Source organism: Somniosus microcephalus, chromosome 6 (genome assembly GCF_052327205.1).
Source record: "Somniosus microcephalus isolate GS21.2 chromosome 6, FLI_Smic_1.0, whole genome shotgun sequence".
Lineage (NCBI taxonomy): Eukaryota > Metazoa > Chordata > Chondrichthyes > Squaliformes > Somniosidae > Somniosus > Somniosus microcephalus.
In genome coordinates, this window is record NC_140992.1 from 69,123,425 (window position 1) to 69,143,143 (window position 19,719).

General features: G+C 46.7%; 1 protein-coding gene across 1 annotated transcript in view; it reads left to right on the forward strand.

Annotated features, from left to right (window-relative positions):
- The window catches only part of LOC147115796 (transient receptor potential cation channel subfamily V member 5-like), a 71,940-nt gene that overhangs the window by 34,255 nt on the left and 17,966 nt on the right, over window positions 1-19,719 (forward strand). The window lies entirely within an intron of this gene.

A 19,719-nucleotide genomic window follows, 5' to 3' on the forward strand; every position in this document is an offset into this window, starting at 1 on the left:
CCAGCCAATCCGTGCGATTTTCCCTTGATTGACCTTGTTGAGCCCGCCCAGCGGGCTCAGCAGGCCAATTAAGGGCCACCCGGCAACAGGTGACATCACAGACTGCAATTTCATCTGGCAAGAGTTCTTGACAGATAAAATATCAGTGTTTCACAGCTGTTTGAAGCTGTGCAACACTGACAGTCCGAGTTCTAACATGAGTCCTTCTGCACAGACTCAGTTAGAACTCACACCGGCACTCAAAGCTGAAGGCTGTCACTTTTCACAGATCGCAGCCGTTCAGCTTTAAGTTCCAGCTGAGTGATGGGCTCCTGACGGCTACAGGAAGAAAGGCTGTTAAGGTAAGTACAGGCAAGTAAAAGTTCTTTACGCACTTTAGACACACCAAACACACTTACCTTTGCACTCATGCACCCTCACTCACCTGAGCACCGACATCGCAACCCCTCCAACTCCTTCAACCCGACGGCCCACCTGCTCTAACCTGGCATGGTTTGGAGCCGTCGGGAATCCCACACGAAACCTCTCAAAATAGGGATTAGGCTAAAAACTGCCTGTTAGGCAGTTAATTGGCACTAATCCCTTCCCGCCTGGTTTCGGCGGGTCCCAGTGCGGGGCAGGTACCTGCCGCCTCTGAAAGTTGTGTGGAGCGGGGTTTTGGGCGGGATGGTGTCGGGACCCCGAATTCGGGATTTCCCCCCCCCCCCCCCCACACGCCTGAAACCTCACCTGACAGCTCCACGAAAATCGACCCCTATATCAGGAAAAAATTACATGTATATTTCTTGATCAAATAGTTACACAGGGTAAATTCTGTGAAACCCTGTGCCACTGGCAGGGCTTCGCTGCCTGTTGTTGATGGTCGGTCATGCACCCAATTTGTTGCACACCCGATGTTACAAGGTGCAGCTTCAAGGCACATAATGAGGCCCTGCTACTGGTGTGTGCGGCCTCTTGTAACCATTAAACTGCACTACTAAAATTTGAGTCACAAATTTTACAAGTTCAAGCAAGGCTCGGTCCACAGATAGATACAATAAGAACCCTAAAGCTCACCTACTGAAGCAGAAGACCTCTTAAAGGGAGACAGTAGGTTTTGCGGAGATGTTTTTGCTTTTTTATCCTTTCATGTTCATTTTGCTGCATGTGTTAGCTATTTTTGCTGGATAGGTCTCCATTTTTGCACTTTTGGGTTTCTTTCCTCACCAGTACTTTACTTCATTATTCTTGTATACTGCTTGGTCTAAAGTCAAACTTTACAGAGCTTTCCAAAGCGCTACAGAATTGAGATGAGGTAAAGGTGTTACTGAGGTGCCGAGAGATGAAGGTGCAACGACCGTTCAAGCATTTTGGTCACACTCCTCGTTATCCCAGGACAGGCATCTGCGCATGTCAGAGGAGTTCTGCCTTCACTGCCTCCACTTCAAAAGATTGCCTCCCACAAAGTTCTGACATCCGCTGCACAATGGTCAGCAACAGCATCTAGCTCAGAATCAGAAGTGTAGGTTACTACAGCATGAAGCTTTCAAGCTACTGCATCCTTCCAAGCCACTCCAGAAGACATAAGAACATAAGAAATAGGAGCAGGAGTAGGCGATTTGGCCCTTTGAGCCTGCTTCGCCATTCAATACGATCATGGCTGATCTTCTACCTCATCTCCACTTTCCTGCACTATCTCCATATCCCTTGATTCCCTTAATATTCAAAAATCATTCGATCTCTGTCTTGAATATACTCAACGACTGAGCCTCCACAGTGCTCTGGGGTAGTGAATTCCAAAGATTCCACTCCCTCTGAGTGAAGAAATTGCTCCTCATCTCAGTCCTAAATGGCCGACCCCTTATTCTGAGACTGTGACCCCTAATTCTAGACTTCCCAGCCAGGGGAAACATCTTCTCTGCATCTACCCTGTCAAACCCTGTAAGAATTTTGTATGTTTCAATGAGATCACCTCTCATTCTTCTAAACTCTAGAGAATATAGGCCTAGTCTACTCAATCTCTCCTCATAGAATTATCCCCCCATCCCAGGAACCAGTCTGGTAAACCTTCGTTGCACTGCCTCTGTGGCAAGTATATCCTTCCTTAGGTAAGGAGACCAAAACTGTACACAATACTGCAGGTGTGGGCTCACCAGGCCCTTATATAATTGCAGTAAAACGTCTTTACTCTTATAGCCAAATCTCTTGTAATAAAGGCCAACATACCATTTGATTTCTTAATTGCTTGCTGTACCTGCATGTTAACTTTCAGTGATTAGTGTAAAAGGACACCCAGGTCCCTCAGAACACCAACATTTCCCAATCTCTCAACATTTAAAAAATACTCTGCTTTTCTATTTTTCCTACCAAAGTGGATAACTTCACATTTCTCCACATTATATTCCATTTGCCATGTTCTTTCCCACTCACTTGTCTATATCTCCTTGAAGCTTCCTTGCATCCTCCTCACAACTTACATTCCCACCCAGGTTTGTATCATCAGCAAACTTGGATATATTACATTTGGTTCCCTCATCCAAATCATTGATGTAGATTGTGAATAGCTGAGGCCCAAGCACTGATACTTGCGGTACCCCACTAGTTACAGCCTGCCAACGCGAAAATTACCAGTTTATTCCTACTCTGTGTTTTCTGTCTGTTAACCAATCTTCAATCCATGCTAGTTTATTACCCCCAATCCCATGAGCCCTAATTTTGTTTAATAACCTCATGTGTGGCACCTTATTGAATGGATTCTGAAAATCCAAATATACTAAATCCACTGGTTCCCCCTTATATATTCTGCTAGTTACAACCTCAAAAAACAGATTTGCCAAACACGATTTCCCTTTCATAAATCCGTGTTGACTCTGTCCAATCCTATTATTATTTTCTAAGTGCCCTGTTACCACGTCCTTAATAGTAGGTTCTAGCATTTTCCCTTCTACTGATGTCAGGCTAACTAGTCTGTAGTTCTCCGTTTTCTCTCTCCCTCCTTTCTTAAATAGTGGGGTTACATTTGCTACCTTCCAATCTGCAGGAACCGTTCCAGAACCTATGGAATTTTGGAAAATGACAACCAATGCATCCACTAAGTGTATAGCCAACTCTTTCAAAACCCTTAGATGTAGGCCATCAGGCCTAGGAGATTTATCGGCTTTCAGTCCCATTAATTTCTCCAGTACTACTTTTTTACTAATTCTAATATCTTTCAGTTTCTCATTCTCGCTAGACCCTTGGTTGTCCACTATTTCCGGGACTTTTTTGCGTCTTCTTCCATGAATATAAACACAAAGGCCGCGATTTTGCTGGCGCTCAGAGGGCGGGTTTGAAGGCGGGTCATTGGTTAAAATCATTTTGATTGACGGCGGGTTCCGCACCCACTGTCAACCTGCCTCCAAACAGCTTTCCCAAGTGTCGGGTCCCTGATTTGCGAATGGACCCGACACTTAGTGACGGGAAACGGATTAAAGGCAATTACCTGCCTATTAATAGGTACTTGCCAGTAGTTGTCAGCCTATTTCTTAATTTTGTTGCTTCTGGCTCGGGTTTCCCGACGTCCGGACACCACGCCAGGTAATTGTGGTGTGTTGTGAGTCTGCTGTCATGTTTCTGGATTGATGACAGCTGCAGAAGTGGTGTGTGTAATGATATCAGCAAATAGTGATGATATTTGTCTGTGTTTGATTACTTATGCCTTACAGCATATTTGTCTGTGTTTTTGATTGCTTGTGCCTGAGCAGCAGAGGTCATGTGACCGAGAGAAGCAAGGCAGACAGTTTTACTTTCAGTTTGATTCTAGATGCATCACAGCATAGTGTGTTCTGTAAAGGCTGTTAAAAAGAGATGAATAGACTTTAGATTAAAACAACTTTCTCTTTCATAAATGAGTCGTTAGTGAACCCACAAAGAAATCAATACATGATGTCAGAAGTGGCTGACAGAGAAAAAATCTGAAGTTAGCAACTCGATGGGACAGTGAAAGGAGTTGTGGCAAGTAAGCGAAATCAGCTCTCCACAGATTAGCAAGCCAGAAGAGAACATCGTTGCTTACCATTAGAGAATAGCTAACGAAGTGAAAAATGGAAGGTTTACTCCCACCGGCGACGCTTCAATTGACAGGTAATGTGGCTGAAAATTGGAGGAGATTCAAACAACGTGTAGGGTTGTATTTATCAGCAATCGGAGCTGACGATAAAAGTAATAAACAGAAATCGTCACTGTTCTTACATGTCGTGGGTGATGCAGCGCTGGAGGTATATAATAATTTCATATTTGCTGCTGATGGAGACAAAATGAAGCTAGATAAAATAATGGAACAGTTTGAGGCCTACTGCATACCTAAACGCAACGTGACCTTTGAGAGGCACAAATTTTTCACATGTGTACAGAAAACCGGCGAGACTATTGATCAGAATGTGACTTTGATTGCTTGTGCCTGAGCAGCAGAGGTCCTGTGACCGAGAGAAGCAAGGCAGACAGTTTTACTTTCAGTTTGATTCTAGATGCATCACAGCATAGTGTGTTCTGTAAAGGCTGTTAAAAAGAGATGAATAGACTTTAGATTAAAACAACTTTCTCTTTCATAAATGAGTCATTATTGAATCCACAAAGAAATCAATACAGTGTGTAGGATCCAATGGTGCACTGGTGAGTCTCAGAGGAAGGAAAATATTGGGTACAGCATTTTTAATACATTTACACATTTCTTTAGGTTACAAGTTTTGAAATCCATGTCCAGTGCCACCTCATTGGGAGAACCTCTCTCACCAATGACAGATCGCTTCTGTCACCTCACCTGCAGCTGCCATCTATTCTAGCCTATGGAGGGAGTCATTGGAGAGCCTGGGTGCAAGAGGTAACCTTTGTGCAGTGATTATCAGTATCTGCAGCACCTCAATGATGTCAAACACTGAGAAATCAACTGTCAAAATAAAATTGTGCATGGTCCCTTTAAGGAAACCAGCAGATGATGCATCATCAAATGACATAATCTGACCGGCTTCCTGTTAATTGGCCGGCAAGCCCGCAGGGCAGGCTTAACAAGGTCAATCAAGATAAAATCACATCTCTGGACCGGATGCAGCTGGGGGCGGGACTGGAAGCCGGAAACCAGCTGACCCGCACCCAACCCGCCTCCATTAATAAAATTGCGGCCAAAGCATTTGTTTAATTTCTCTGCCATCTCCTTATTCCCCATTATAATTTCTCCTGTCTCAGCCGGTAAGGAACCACATTTACTTTCGCTAATCTTTTCCTTTTTACATACCTATAGAAGCTTTTACAGTCAGTTTTTATGTCTCTTACTAGTTTACTCTCATATTCTATTTTCCCTTTCTTTATCAATTTCTTGGTCCTCCTTTGCTGAATTTTAAAATCCTCCCAATTCTCAGGCTTACTACTCTTTTTGGCAGCATTTGAAGCCTTTTCCTTTGATCTAATACTATCTTTAACTTCTCTTGTTAGCCACGGTTGGACCACTTTTCCTGTGGAGTTTTTGTGCCTTAAAGGAATGTATTTTTGTTGTAAATTATGTATTAATTCATTAAATGCTAGCCATTGCTTGTCCACTGTCATACCTTTTAATGTAGTTTCCCAGTCTACCTTAGCCAACTCGCCCTTCATACCTACGTAGTTTGCTTTGTTTAGATTTAAGACTCTAGGTTCAGATTTAACTAAGTCACTTTCAAACTCAATATAAAATTCTATCATATTATGGTCACTCTTCCCTAAAGGCCCTTTACTACAAGGTTATTAATTAACCCTTTCTCATTGCACAATACTAGATCTAAAATAGTTGGTTCCTCAACATACTGATCTAGAAAACTATCTTGCATACATTCCATGAATTCGTCCTCCACACTATTACTGCAAATTTGGTTTGCCCAGTCAATATGTAGATTAAAGTCCCCATGATTACTATATTATCCTTGTTTCATGCGCCTCTAATTTCCTGATGCTCTGCCCTACATTACAACTACTGTTTGGGGGTCTATAAACAACTCCCACCAATGTTTTCTGCCCCTTGCTTTTTCTTAGCTACATCCAAACTGATTCTACATCTTGATTTTCGGAGTTAAGATCCTTTCTCTCTACTGTCTTTATCCCATCCTTTATTATCAGGGCTACCCTCCTCCTTTTCCACTTTGCCTATCCCTTCTAAAAGCTATGTATCCTGGAATATTTTGTTCCTAACCTTGGCCACTTTGCAACCACGTCTCCATTATGGCTATTAGATCAAACCTGTTCATTTCTATCTGCGTTATTAATTCATCTATTTTATTGCAAATGCTTCGTGCATTCAAATATAGTGCCTTTTGCTTGGACTTATTTCTCTTTTTCCCTGATGTCACCTTAGTTACTAATGCCTTATTACCTTTGTTACTCTCTCTGTCCCTTCCTGACCCACTCTGCTTATTTTTACCCAAAACTCTACTCTGCTCTAGAGCCTTGACATTTCTCTTGCTGCTTTTAAATTTACTCTTTCCTGCATCCTCCTGCCCCCCCCTCCATTAGTTTAAAGCCTTCTTACTATATCTATAGCACTTGTGTATAAGGGAAGTGACAATCACTGTGTTTGTAAGGACAGCTTCTTCATCACTTTTTTGTGTAAAGGAGGTATCAGTTGCACAAGACACACAGCTTTCACTGGATGACAGGGTTCTCTCAAGTATAAAGAACCACACACGGTACTCATGTGGGCATTAGGATTCCTCATAAAATCATGATCGTCATGAAGAAAAAGGATTTGTGCTCAATATTCAGGTGGTATCTGAGCACAGAAACATTGTCAGGGACATTATATAGGAAGCAGCCATGATATTGCATAAAGTTGCATTCTATAGTGCCCACATTATTTTAAAGAGAAGAAAGTGTTAGTGGATGGATGTTCGAAGAACAGGGCTGTTCTCTACATCCATGAGTTCTGATCCCACTGAGAAACACCCTAACAGCAGAAGGAACCTTGACCCAGATAGCTCAGTATCTGTTTGCTGTACCTCAGTTGCCATCTCTACCTTCAAGACAAGTGTGTGACCTTGTTAAGCCCGCCCTGTGGGCTTGCCGGCCAATTAAGGGAAAGCCGGTGTCAGATGACGTCAGTGCATGATGCTTCATCTGCCAGTTTTCTTAAAGGGACAGGCCCCATAATTTTTTGACAGATGAATTGTCAGTGTTTGACAGCATTGAGACACCAATGACTCTCTCCTCAGGAGAAAACAGATGGCAGCTGCATGTGAGATTGCAGAAGCCATCTGTCAATTGTCCCAATCAGATGAGGCTTCACAGAAACATCAAATCTTGTCACCTGCAGATACATATAAACAGAATAAAAATATTTCTCACTACATTCTCTCACCTGTCATACTTACCTGTGCACCATTGCACCCATCACACTACCTTTGCAGCTGTCATTTGCACACTTACACTGCAGCAGACCTACAGCTCACCTCGCTGACCCTGGCGAGGTTTCCCGCCATCGGGAAGGCCGCATCAGCAGGCTGAAAATGGAGAAAAGCCTCTTAACTGCCTGTTAACAGGTAGTTAACAGGCATTTAATTGGTTCGAATCCCCATCCCCGGGAAGATGGTTCAGGGGCAGGTTGGGAGCGGGGTTGGGACCCACTTCCAATTTTTCCCATTTTCCCAGCAGTCCTGCCTCCAAACCCACCTCCTCAGGGCTGGTAAAATCCAACCCGTGGTCTTAAGTCTCGAGGCAGAGGGCGGCATAATGGCCCATGGATCCCAGAGACGCAGGCGGTGCGGAAGTGCACCTGTGACCACATGGGCCTGATCCTCCAATCACAAAGCAGAATTGCATTTTAATTCATTTATAAAGGGAATCCCCCAATTAGATGTAATGGAATCCTGAAATTTAATCTAATTACAATGCACAGAATTCGGATTTTATTCATAATTACCTTCATTCCACCAACCTCACTAAAAATTTTATTTTTTGGTAATAATTTTAGACATCGTTAAAGCTGTAATCCAGGCCAATATTTGCATAAACTAATTTCATACAGTGTGGCCTAGAAATTCAGTTGGGCGCGCCAGCCGTTAGCGCCTTAGGGGGAGTAGATCTCGAGCGCTAGGCGCTTATCGCCCGGGCGCAGCGCGATCTGCGCCTCTCCCCAACTTCAGGACACATTTAGCGCCGGCGCAAAGTCTTAGTGCGCGCCCTGCTGCGCGCGCAGATCATGGCGTCATATAATAGTGCAACGCCCTTTGTGCGCCCCAAACCGGAACTTCACTCGCGCCGGCCCATTGTGCGCCGGGCGTCCCGAGCGAATGTGAAGTGGAACGGTACACAGGCCAGCCGGGCCGGGGGGAGCGCTAATTAAAGGGCACTTATCCAGCAGTATAAAGGCCAGCCATTTTGCAGCATTCACTCTTGTGCAACAGTTTTTTGGACAGAGACCAAGGAGGAGAGTTTACTGCTTTGGACCAACACTTGGACAGGTATTTTTGGCTCAGGCCAGAGCTTACCAATTATCATAGCCTTCATTCAGAGCTCAGTGTTTGCCAGCATATAATGGGGGCTGCATTGGGTGGCAACGCTGAATTTCAGCCTTATGCCAGAAGGGCTTACAGACGCCGTGAGAGAGTGGCAGCCCTGGCTAGACGCAGAGGGGGCAACAGGCGTCGCCAACTGAGGCCTTACCCACGCAGGGTATACCGCCAGCAGACCTCCTATCTGACCATGTCTGCCGCGATGTGTGTTAGGAGGCTGCGATTCCGAAGGGAGGTGGTTGCAGACATCTGCCGGCTGCTTCAGAGAGACCTGCAGCCACAGCTGATGCGCAGGACGTCTCTGTCGGTGGCAGTGAAGGTGACGGTGGCTCTCAACTTCTATGCCTCCGGCTCCTTCCAATCCGCTACTGGGGACATCGCTAACATCTCCCAGTTCGCCGTGCATTGCTGCATCCGCCAGGTGACCGAAGCCCTTTTCAGAAGGAGACATCAATTCATCTCCTTCCCCATGGCCCTGGACAAGCAGCAGCAGCGTGCAGTGGGGTTTGCAAGAATAGCGGGCTTCCCCATGGTGCAGGGCGCCATTGACTGCACGCATGTGGCTTTGCGGGCACCTCTTGAGCATGCCGAGGATTACCGCAACCGGAAGGGCTACCATTCCCTTAATGTACAGCTGGTGTGTGACCACAGGCAGCGCATCCTAGCTGTCAATGCCCGCTTTCCAGGCAGCAGCCACGATGCCTTTATCCTGCGACAAACAACTGTGGCTGACATGTTCCAGGCACAGCCTCCCCCAAGAGGATGGCTTATCGGGGACAAAGGCTATCCTTTGTGTACCTGGCTCATGACCCCGCTCCGCGCACCCACGACCCCTGCTGAAGAGGCATACAACGAGAGCCATCAAGCGACGAGGAACCTCATAGAACAAACAATCGGCGTGCTCAAGCAACGGTTCCGCTGTCTCGATCGTTCCGGGGGAGCCCTCCAGTATTCGCAGGATCGAGTCTCCCAATTCGTCGTCGTTTGCTGCATGCTGCACAACCTGGCTATCCGCAGGACTCAGGCACTGCCACCTCACGTTGGACCACCACCTCAGGAGGAGGAGGAGCAGGAGGAGCATGAGGACGAGGAGTACCAGCCCAGGAGGGACGCACAAGGTCCAAGGGCCGCCCATCGTCGGCTTATTGAACGTCACTTCTAGGCCCCCTGTCAGGGAATGGCTTGTGCCAATGATAGAACATGATTGCAGCCGCTCCGCAAGCCCTCAGCCGGTTAAGGCAACAAACACTTCAAAGATCAAACATGGACAATGTGAATAAATAAAATGCTTTATTGTACAAACTCTGGGCCCTTCCCACATGAAAACCAAAAACTGAGGAAACCCCCAAAAGACACTCCAACACATTACTCGCTCCCACAACCTGGGGAGGATTAACAAAATAGGGCAACTAAAATGGCCGTCATTGTCGGCCTTCGTCCAAAACAAACATCACATCATCGGCCTTCAAAAAACTAACATCCAATTCTCGGCCTCAAGAAACAAACACAAATGGCCACACATTCGAATATTTGGCCCGCTAGTGCGATGCCTTGGCCATCTTTGGGTGGCCCCTGCCCGCCCTGCTTCTCCGCCTCAAAGTAAGGCCATTGGCTGCTGCAAGGCTGGGGGCAGGCTCCTGAGGGGCACATGTCGTGATGGCAGATGCCCTTGGGGGTCGGCCTAGTCGAGGTCTGGGCGTCGAGCGGCCGGCTGTTGATTGCTGCAGCTGTGGCTGGCCAGCATCAGTCGCTGCAGCAGCTCCTGGCAGCTCCACTGGGGGAGTGGCAGTGGCGGCTGGAGGAATGGCGGCAAGCTGGTGGATGGCAGGCGCTCGCTGGTCGCCTAAGACACTGGCACTCGCCCGGGCCAGCACTGCAGCATACGCACCAATCTGCCGAGGGACAGACCGATGTGCTGCTGCAGCGCACCGGGTGCCCTGGCGATGCCTGGCTGACACAGCGAGTGTGGCAGCAGTGAGTGCCCGTGTTGACCTGTTCACTGCCCGCAGCAGAGCAGCCAGTGACTGGACGGCACCACTAATCACCTGGCCAGTCGCTGCAAGATCTGCCCGGTATTCCGCCCGACTGGTGGCCTCTAAGGGCCCGAACTCGGCCACACTCCGAGAGAGGGAATCGATGGACTCAGGAAACCGTGACACTGCCGCCATGAGCTCCGTGTGCCGGCGCTCCGAGTCCGCGGACAAGCCTTCGAGGCCTTCCATCTCCTCGGCGAAGAGCATCTCCTGACTGGAGGCCGGACTCTCCCTCTGGGGAGAAGGCCGCCGAGCTGGCCGACCCTTCCTGCGTTGCTGGAGGCCGCTGGGCCCAGCAATTGGACTCCCCTCCGACGCATCCCCCCTCTGGGGAGAAGGCCGCCGAGCTTCCACCCCCTCCCGCCTTTCTGCAGCACGCAGGTCCCAGGAGCTCCCCTCCCCTTCGACACTTCCGCCACGCTGCCCTCCAGGGAAGACGTGTCCCCTACATTGGCCTGGGTGGCCGCGGCTGAGGGTTCCCCTGATGGGCCGCCTTCCTCTTGCTCCTCCTCCTGCTCCTCCTCGGAGGGTCTGTCACTGGCAAGTTGAGGGACCTCCTCTTGACCATCTGAAAGCAGGAAGGCACAAGAGTAGCTTTAGAGTGAGGAGAGGGCATCAGTGCGGGATGCATGAGTGGTGGCATTCAGCGCATTGGTCGGACAGTGGCAGAGGATGTAGATCTGATGCGCAAGTGGGATGAGAGAGGTGCAAAAGGTGATGTCCTTACCATTGCTTCCCAGAACAGGGTCGGCATCTCCACATGCAACGGGCCCAATCACCCGGCGACCCATGAGGCGCTCCACGCGATGTTGCAGGTCGGTGAGTGGCTGGATATGGGGTCGTCCTCCCCCGGTCGCAGTCCGGCTCCTGCGATTATTCGCCAGCTTGGCCTGCAAGAGAAAGGACGGCCTCTAAGTACAGTGTGTCGCCGTGATCTTGTGTGCACTGCCTCCCATGGTGGAATAGCTTGGCCAGTGTGTCGCCATGATCTGGTGTGCACTGCCTCCCATGGTGGAATAACTTGGCCAGTGTGTCGCCATGATCTGCTGTGCACTGCCGCCCATGGTGGAATAGCTTGGCCAGTGTGTCGCCATGATCTGGTGTGCACTGCCTCCCATGGTGGAATAGCTTGGCCAGTGTGTCGCCATGATCTGGTGTGCACTGCCTCCCATGGTGGAATAGCTTGGCCAGTGTGTTCAGTGCAGAATGTGCAATTGATGCTCATGCCTGTGCCATAGCTGCTGGATGAAGGCTGGCCATTAGAGCTTTCAGGTCCCTTTGCCCATAATGTGAGGTGCACATGCAAGGATGAGGAGGTCATTGGAAAGGGTACTCACCCTGACAATGCGTGTGAGGTCATTTATCTTTTTGCGGCATTGGGCACCGATCCTGGGGACGTCGCTGTTGGCTGACAGCTTGCTGGCGACATGCCTCCAGGCTCTCCTGTAGACGCGGACCGTCGCCTTCTTGCTATTGTCCGGGTACAAAACATGGCGCCTCTTCTCCACAGCAGTAAGCAGCACACTCAGATCACGCTCTGAGAAGCGCTGCGCACGTTCACGGGCCTTCTCCATGTCTTCAGGCGCTATTTGGGTCCAGCAGCAGTGTTCAGGCCTAGCTGGAGGGCTCCACTATCCAGGGCGTGGCAGCAGACACAGTCGACCCTTCCCCCTTAAGAGCTGGCCGGCGCCAGCGTGTCTGCTGTCAGTCACAAGATGGCCGCACCTGCGCTGCGCCCGGCCTCGGCGCTATCGATCACCACCTCCGGCTTAGCGCCCAAAGAGAGGCGTCCAACAGCAGTTTTAGTGCTCGCCCGAACTAGTAGGGCGAAGCTAATGAATATCGGAGAAGTGGCCTAGATTTGGGGGCGGACGCTAACTTTAGCGGACGCCCCACTTTAGCGCCCCAAAGGTGGCGTCAATGAATTTCTAGGCCTGTATGTGCATAACCTACAATATGAAAATGTTTAACTAAAGGCATAGATATCCCCTTAGACCCTGTACCTGTTTGCATCAACCGTAAAACTTGCGTGCGCAATTGCTAACCAGTCAGTGGGCAAAGAGAGTATGCCGTCATACACACTGCAATTTCAGGGCCAATGAAAGAGTGTAAGCAACAAGTCAGTGGTTGTGCATAATAAAATAAGTGGTGTCTCCCAGAGGGTGTGGCCGTTCCCAATTTAGGTGTGAGAAATAAAATTGGTCAGAGACATAATAAAGCTTGCAGTGGAATCTCCAATATCTGCCTCTTGAACCTCCTTCAAATTTTGCAGGCTATATAGGTCAGCGACCTATTTCTCCTCCTCTATTGCCATCTTAAGTCGTTGGTGTCCTACTTTGGGTGCTGTCCTTTTTTGTCAGTTGAACATAATCTTTTCCATTCAGGTTTTCATTTATTATTGAACCTGCTATGTATCTTATGACATTACATTTATTTGAGGGAATTGCATTGAGCCACCTTGCGATCTCCCCCAATGCTTTCCTCCTAGTGCAGGGGTTTGGAGGTTTAAATTGGAAATACTCCTGAAAATTCTGAAAAAGTTCTTTGCTGGATCTGACAAGTGTAGCCTGAATCTATTCTGCTAGTTTCAGTAGTGCTAATCTATTTTATGTGAGGACACAGTTAGCAAATTGATTAAAACAAGGATTATAGAGTAGTTTTTAATGGAAGAATCTCTTAAATACTTTATCCCGTTTTCTCTTATGTTTAAATAAAATACAACAGCCTTAAATGAGAAGAAGGTGACATTAGTATAAAGATCTTAAGGACTGTGCCAGTAAATACTGGCCTAGAAATTCGGTAGGCTTAGCGCCGCTTTTGAGGCGCTAGAGGGCCTAGCGCCGGAGTTATGGCCAATTTGGAAATTGAGTGGGTCCCTAAATCGGCGTTAGGCCGTTAGCGCTGCGCCGGCACCGATGACGTCATCGGTGTGCGCAGCGTCCCGGTTGCCATGGTAACCCGCCCGAACTCCGAAATTGACTTGCGGCCGCCTCGCCCGTGGCAGCCGCAAGCAACGTTCTGGCAGAGGTGCCTTACTGGACTTTGCGCCGGCGCATTAAAGGCCCCGCGGCGGCCGGCCGCTTTCCCGCCGGCCGCCTGGCCGCAGCTCCCTCCCCGGACTTCTCCCTCCCCCCCCCCCGGGACAGATGCAAGCCCGGCACTTGTCCGAGGTGCCGGGCTCATTTTTACAATGATTTTTGCGGGCCGCGGCCGGGTGCAGGCAGCTCCTCCTTAAGGGAAGGAGGAGGCCTGCACTTCCCGAACCTGCCGCACCGCAGCGGGCGCCGCAGCGCCGGAATAGCACCGCAATTCAGCGCGTAGCGCCAGTTTTCAGGCGCAAACAGCTTTCAGCAGCGCCGGCAGCCGTTTGGGCGCAGAACTCGTGAATTTTTGGCCCGCCCAGCGCGACTTAGCTCCGGCACTAACTTCCGGCGCTAAAGCCGTCGCTGCGCCAAAACCCAATTTCTAGGCCAAAATTCTTAGGGCACGAAATTCAGAAATGGATTTTATTTTAACTTTTTGAAAAGTTAGCGCCTGGCAAAATCCATTGAAAAATGTTGCAAAATTGAGCATTTTCGCCCCAGGAGTGAAGCGGGCGGTAAATGAGGCGCTAATGGTCTCAGTGCAGCGCTGCAGGGGCGCTATTGCCAGTGCGCTCCAATTTCAGCGGACTTGCGTTCCGCAATCAGCTTTCAAGCCTTGACTCGAGCTCATTCCAGTTCTTAAAGGGGAGGTCATTTCAAGCGGCAGCTGCTCATTATCAGTATTGCTGCTCTTGAGTGCGACCTCTCAGCGACTGAGACAGCTTTGTGCCATGGCAGCTGTAAGGGAGAGGGAGAGGGCTACTCGATTCAGCGATGTGGAATTGGATAAGTTCAGCAGCTTGTCTGACAATGTCTCAGCAGAGTTATGGCCTACAAAAAAGTTTCCCCAAGATGGCGCCTTTAAATACCGCGCGCAGAACCGACTCCCGACTGCAGCTCGACAGCTGATGCTGTCGTTGCTAGCGCCAGGCGGTAAGTGAGGGGGTGTAGCTGAATTTTGCATCCGGGGCGCTGCGCACGGTGATGACATCATCATCATCGGGCACGGCCGAGCAGGGCGGTACCTACAGGAGCGGAGTGCACCTTCGCAAAAACCTGACCCAATTTAGCGCCGGTCTCTAATATCGGCGGGCCCAGGCGAAAACCCATTTACACCCGTTAACACCCCATGGAGGCAGTACGGCAGGCGCAAGCAGCCGAATTTCGCGCCCTTAATGTTTAATGGTGATTCTCAAAATTTGAATGCAACAACAGCATGATCAACATCATCTAAAGTTTATGCAGAAATAAAATGGTGTTTGGTGTGCTCTGCAGCAACCCAAACAATGAGCATGTATTTATTAAAAATATTGCACTCAACTTGTCACCTTGGAGGTGTGATTAACAACAGTTCAAATAGTTGCCTTAATCATTATGAAACCATACATCATTTATATTTGTTTACTTGCCATTATATCTGTATTTATTGCAAAGGACCAATAAAGTGCCATCAAAATGTTGCTTTTTAGATGAACATGTTACATTGGTAAATAATTTTAAATTATATTTGATTTGTACTAACATTTAAATCAAATGCGCATCTTTAGAAAAGTATAAGCACAAAACAAAATCTGATTTTATTTTTGTAACATACGGTAATTTTTACAGAGCCAAGCTCTGTTGCAGAGTTGCCACAGACTCGAGCATATGGACAATACCCTTTCTTTTTGTGACATATATGGAAGCTCTTATATTAATAGCCATTTTAGAGCTTGAGGATGATACTGCATGCAACACAGATGACTGTATTGAAGAATGGAAGATATTCCACATTTTGAACTAATTGTGTGTCAAGCACTCCCTGGGCGCACAGAGTAGAGGATAGATGCAGTGTAATGTACCCGCCACACTGTCCAAACAATGTGCCTTTTTTGTCACCTACTGATGTAGCATGACCATTCCATTTCCCATGGCAGTCATCATGCTTGAGTGACTGCCAATTTGATGCCAAATCGAGCGTAAATTTCTGCTATGAGCTCAAATCCATTTTAAATGGAATGAGACAGCCCAAACTCATTCCATATTGAGTCCTTTTAATCATGAAAGAAAAAGAACAGTTTTTTCTTCTTAACAACAACTTGTATTTATATAGTGCCCTTAACATAGTAAAACATCCAAGGCCCTTCACAGGAGCGTTATCAAACAAATTTGACACCGAGCCACATAAGGAGATATTAGGGCAGATGCCTAAAAGCTTGATCAAAGAGGTAGGTTATAAAAAATTGACCCTTAGTGTTAGGGGGGATTAAATACGTGGGGTTACGGGGATAGGGTGGGATATGTGTTGGTGTAGGGGTTACGGGGATCGGGTGGGATATGTGTCGGTGCAGGCTCGATGGGCCGAAATGGCCTCTATCTGCACTGTGGGGTTTCTGTGATTCTGTGAGGGGCAGAGAGGTTTAGGGAGGGAATTCCAGAGCTTAGGGCCTTAGCAGCTGAAGGCATGGCCGCCAGTGGTGGAGCAATTAAAATTGGGGATGCTCAAGAGGTCAGAATTGGAGGAGCATTGATATTTCGGAGAGTTGTAGGGCTGGACAGGATTACAGAGATAGGGAGGGGCGACGCCATGGAGGGATTTGAAAACAAGGATGAGAATTTTAAAATCGAGGCGTTGCTTAACCGGGAGCCAGTGCAGGTCAGCGAGCACAGGGGTGATGGGTGAATGGGACTTGATGCGAGTTAGGACATGGGCAGCTGAGTTTTGGTTGACCTCAAGTTTATGTAGGGTAGAATGTAGGAGGCCAGCCAGGAGTGCATTGGAATAGTCAAGCCTAGAGGTAACAAATGCATGGATGAGGGTTTCAGCAGCAGTTGAGCTGAGGCAAGTTAGTATGAATTTGAGCCTTGCTACCAAAGGTAAAAGCTTAATTCACTGCATTGCTAGAACCTGCAAGCATTTGCTAAAGCATATTGCATTTTATTTCAAACTTAGTACAATATTATTTTTAATGTCTAATCTGTTTCTTGTTTAATTGTTATGCACAGTGTGGGCTGGATTTTCTTCTCTGCCAAATTTGCTGTGAAGGAGGATCTGGGCGGGACTTCTGCCTGCCACCTTGACTCTGCCATGTGTCAGCTGTGGCTCAGTTGGTAGCACACTCGCCTCTGAGTGTGCTACCAATTGAGCCACAGGAACTTGCACACATAAAGCTACCACTCCAGGGACTTGCACACATAAAGCTAGGCTGACACTCCAATGCAGTGCTGAGGGAGTGCTGCGCTGTCGGAGGTGTCATCTTTCGGATGAGACGTTAAACCAAGGCCCCATCTGCTCTCTCAGGTGGACATAAAAGATCCCATGGCACTATTTCGAAGAAGAGTAGGGGAGTTATCCCCGGTGTCCTGGCCAATATTTTGCCCTCAATCAACATAACAAAAAAAACAGACTATCTGGTCATTTTCACATTGCTGTTTGTGGGAGCTTGCTGTGCGCAAATTGGCTGTCGCGTTGCCCACATTACAACAGTGACTCCACTTCAAAAGTACTTCATTGGCTGTAAAGCGCTTTGGGATGTCCGGTGGTCGTGAAAGGCGCTATATAAATGCAAGTCTTTCTTTTTTCTTTAAGCCATGACCCTGATCCTTTTTCCTGGGTTGGGGATGTTATAGCCTGCAGGGTACTCTCCCATCAGGATTTCTACAAGCAAGAAGAAGTCTTGCACTACCAAAGGAAGAATGGCTGTGCTGCAATGGGATATCTGCTGCAACATCAGAAGGTAGAGCAGTGACGTTTAAAGGGACAGAAGTGCCCCAAAGATTGGAATATATTATTTTTAGTTCAACTAAGCCAAGGTTTGGCAAAGGTAAGGTTGTAAGGTCAGATGAGCCAAAGTTATGCCCATTACTGGGCTCTACTGGGCTCTCTCCTTCCAAAAAGAGTTTTTTGTGGGCCTTCTGCCACTGTACAAGTTCTACTACCAGCCCTCACATGGTGACCCCTTGGGCTGACAGTAATAATGGTGGAAGGGAGGCAAATTGGGCCCTCTTTTTCTGCAAATTAATGTCAAATTATATTTTCAGCCTACAGTTCTCCCATCCTAACAAAAATAAATTGTTTGCAGCTTCTCCTATCTACAAGGAAAAATTATACATTTCTGGAACCACAAAACATACTTTTTGGAGAATTGCCATGTCAAGGGTCCTAGTCAAAAAAGAACCACCCCAATGATCTCTGGTTGATCTGTCAGCAGCCAGCTCTCATTGTGTTGAGTGAAGACCAGCATTTTTCCTTGTCCTGGATAGTAATCCTAGATAGCACTTTGATGTAACAAAAATAAATTGGGACTCAGATAGTCAGGATTAAGAAGGATGCTGATCTCTGCTTAACAATCAGTCTGTACAAGTGGCAATAAATATGTCAAATTCTCAGTTGAGGAGATCTGTGTCCATGTTACTGTGAAATAGTTTAAGATGGGCTGCTTTCTTATTGAGAATGATTGCTTTCTTGAATTATTGACTGCTTTGCCAAAGAGATTCAAGCTCATGGAGAAACAATATTGATTGTATTGCTTGCGTATGGTCACCAAGATGATGATACTTATACATAGTACAACAGTGCATGAAAATCTGTTTGTAATAACCACTCTTGGCACTACCTTGAGTTGATCTTTGTAATTAAATGGTCTCTCTAGGTGGGTTTAAAGCTTATTTTTATTTTTGGAACTGACAAGTGATCAGCATAGACGGATGGCCCTTAGGAAAAATTTCACTGTATCTGGTGTGTGTGTGTATATAAAGGGCAATGCTGTGGTGCTCAAATGCACTGTGGTATGGATGATAGGATAAAGATTGCACTCAATGATTCCTTTAATGACACGTTCCTGGCCTTAAAAGCAATATTGGGTGGAGAGAATAAAAAGTAGATATTTTCTCACCTGGAGGGAGGGAAAGCAGGCAGGCAAATTCTCCTCAGACTCCTTTCTTACATTTCCTTGCAGGCAGGCCAAGGTAATGTTGGTAGGGGTCAAAGAGCAAACTCTTTTTCTAATTTCTGTGTTGGAGGCTAGTCTGTGAGGTGAGTGAGAAAAATGGATAGGAGAAAAATACATAGGAGAAAAATACATTTAAAATTGGGCTGGGTAGAAATTCAAAATGTTATATATATTTGCTACTGCATTATGTGTTCCTTTTAATCAAAATCCATTCCAACTTATCCTGATACTATTGCACTTTGAGCAACAGTTTCAGTGTGTGTATAAAATGCATTATAATTATGTTTCAAATGGACACCATGAGAAACTGTCAGCATGAATTTAGAAGCAACTGCCAACAAATCTACTGAAATTATTGAGGAAGATGATTAAATTAATAAGCAAGGTTTAATCTGACTTTGAGAAGCAATTTGATAAAGTTCTACATGTGTGGCTAATAAAAAAGACTACGGTTCATGAATAAATGGCAAATTAACTAACTTGATGGAAAACAGACTTAGCAATAGTAAAAATAAATGGAGAAAGTTCTGACAAAGGAGCAGTGGCTAATGGCTTTCCCCAAAGGTCGGTTCTGGATCTCCTACTGATTTAATTATTCATAAAAAAATACGGAGGAGGGTATCACCTTGAACATCCATGGGGTTCTCTGGTGAAAGACATGCGCAACCCCCAGAGAAACAGCGTAAATGACCAACAACATCTGTTTACACCATTTGCCCAAGGTTTCTGCTGAATTTACAGTGGGATATTGGGAGAAAATAGCAGAAATTCTCTGCCTATGATTTTTAATAGTGTAAAATTTGCTGATGATGTCATACTATGTGACGATGTAATGAATATAAAGGAGCTGGATAGTATTTAGAGATCCAGACCAATTAAATGGATGGCTTAAGAATTGGAATGAAGATTTTAATACGGATAAATGTAAGGTTATGTATATTGGAAAGGCAACATGCAACATACGTCTATGAAAGGGTGAGAAGAGAAAGATTTGGGATAATTATTGACCATTCAGTGAAAGTATTCAGTCAGTTCAAAGCTATTATAAACAAAACCTGAATACATCTCAAGGGCCTTTGATTAGAAATGAAAACAAATTATTTTAACTTCACATAGATAATTGATAAAACCATATTTGGAATATTGTGCCAAGTTTTGGACATCCTGGCAAGGCTTTCCCGGC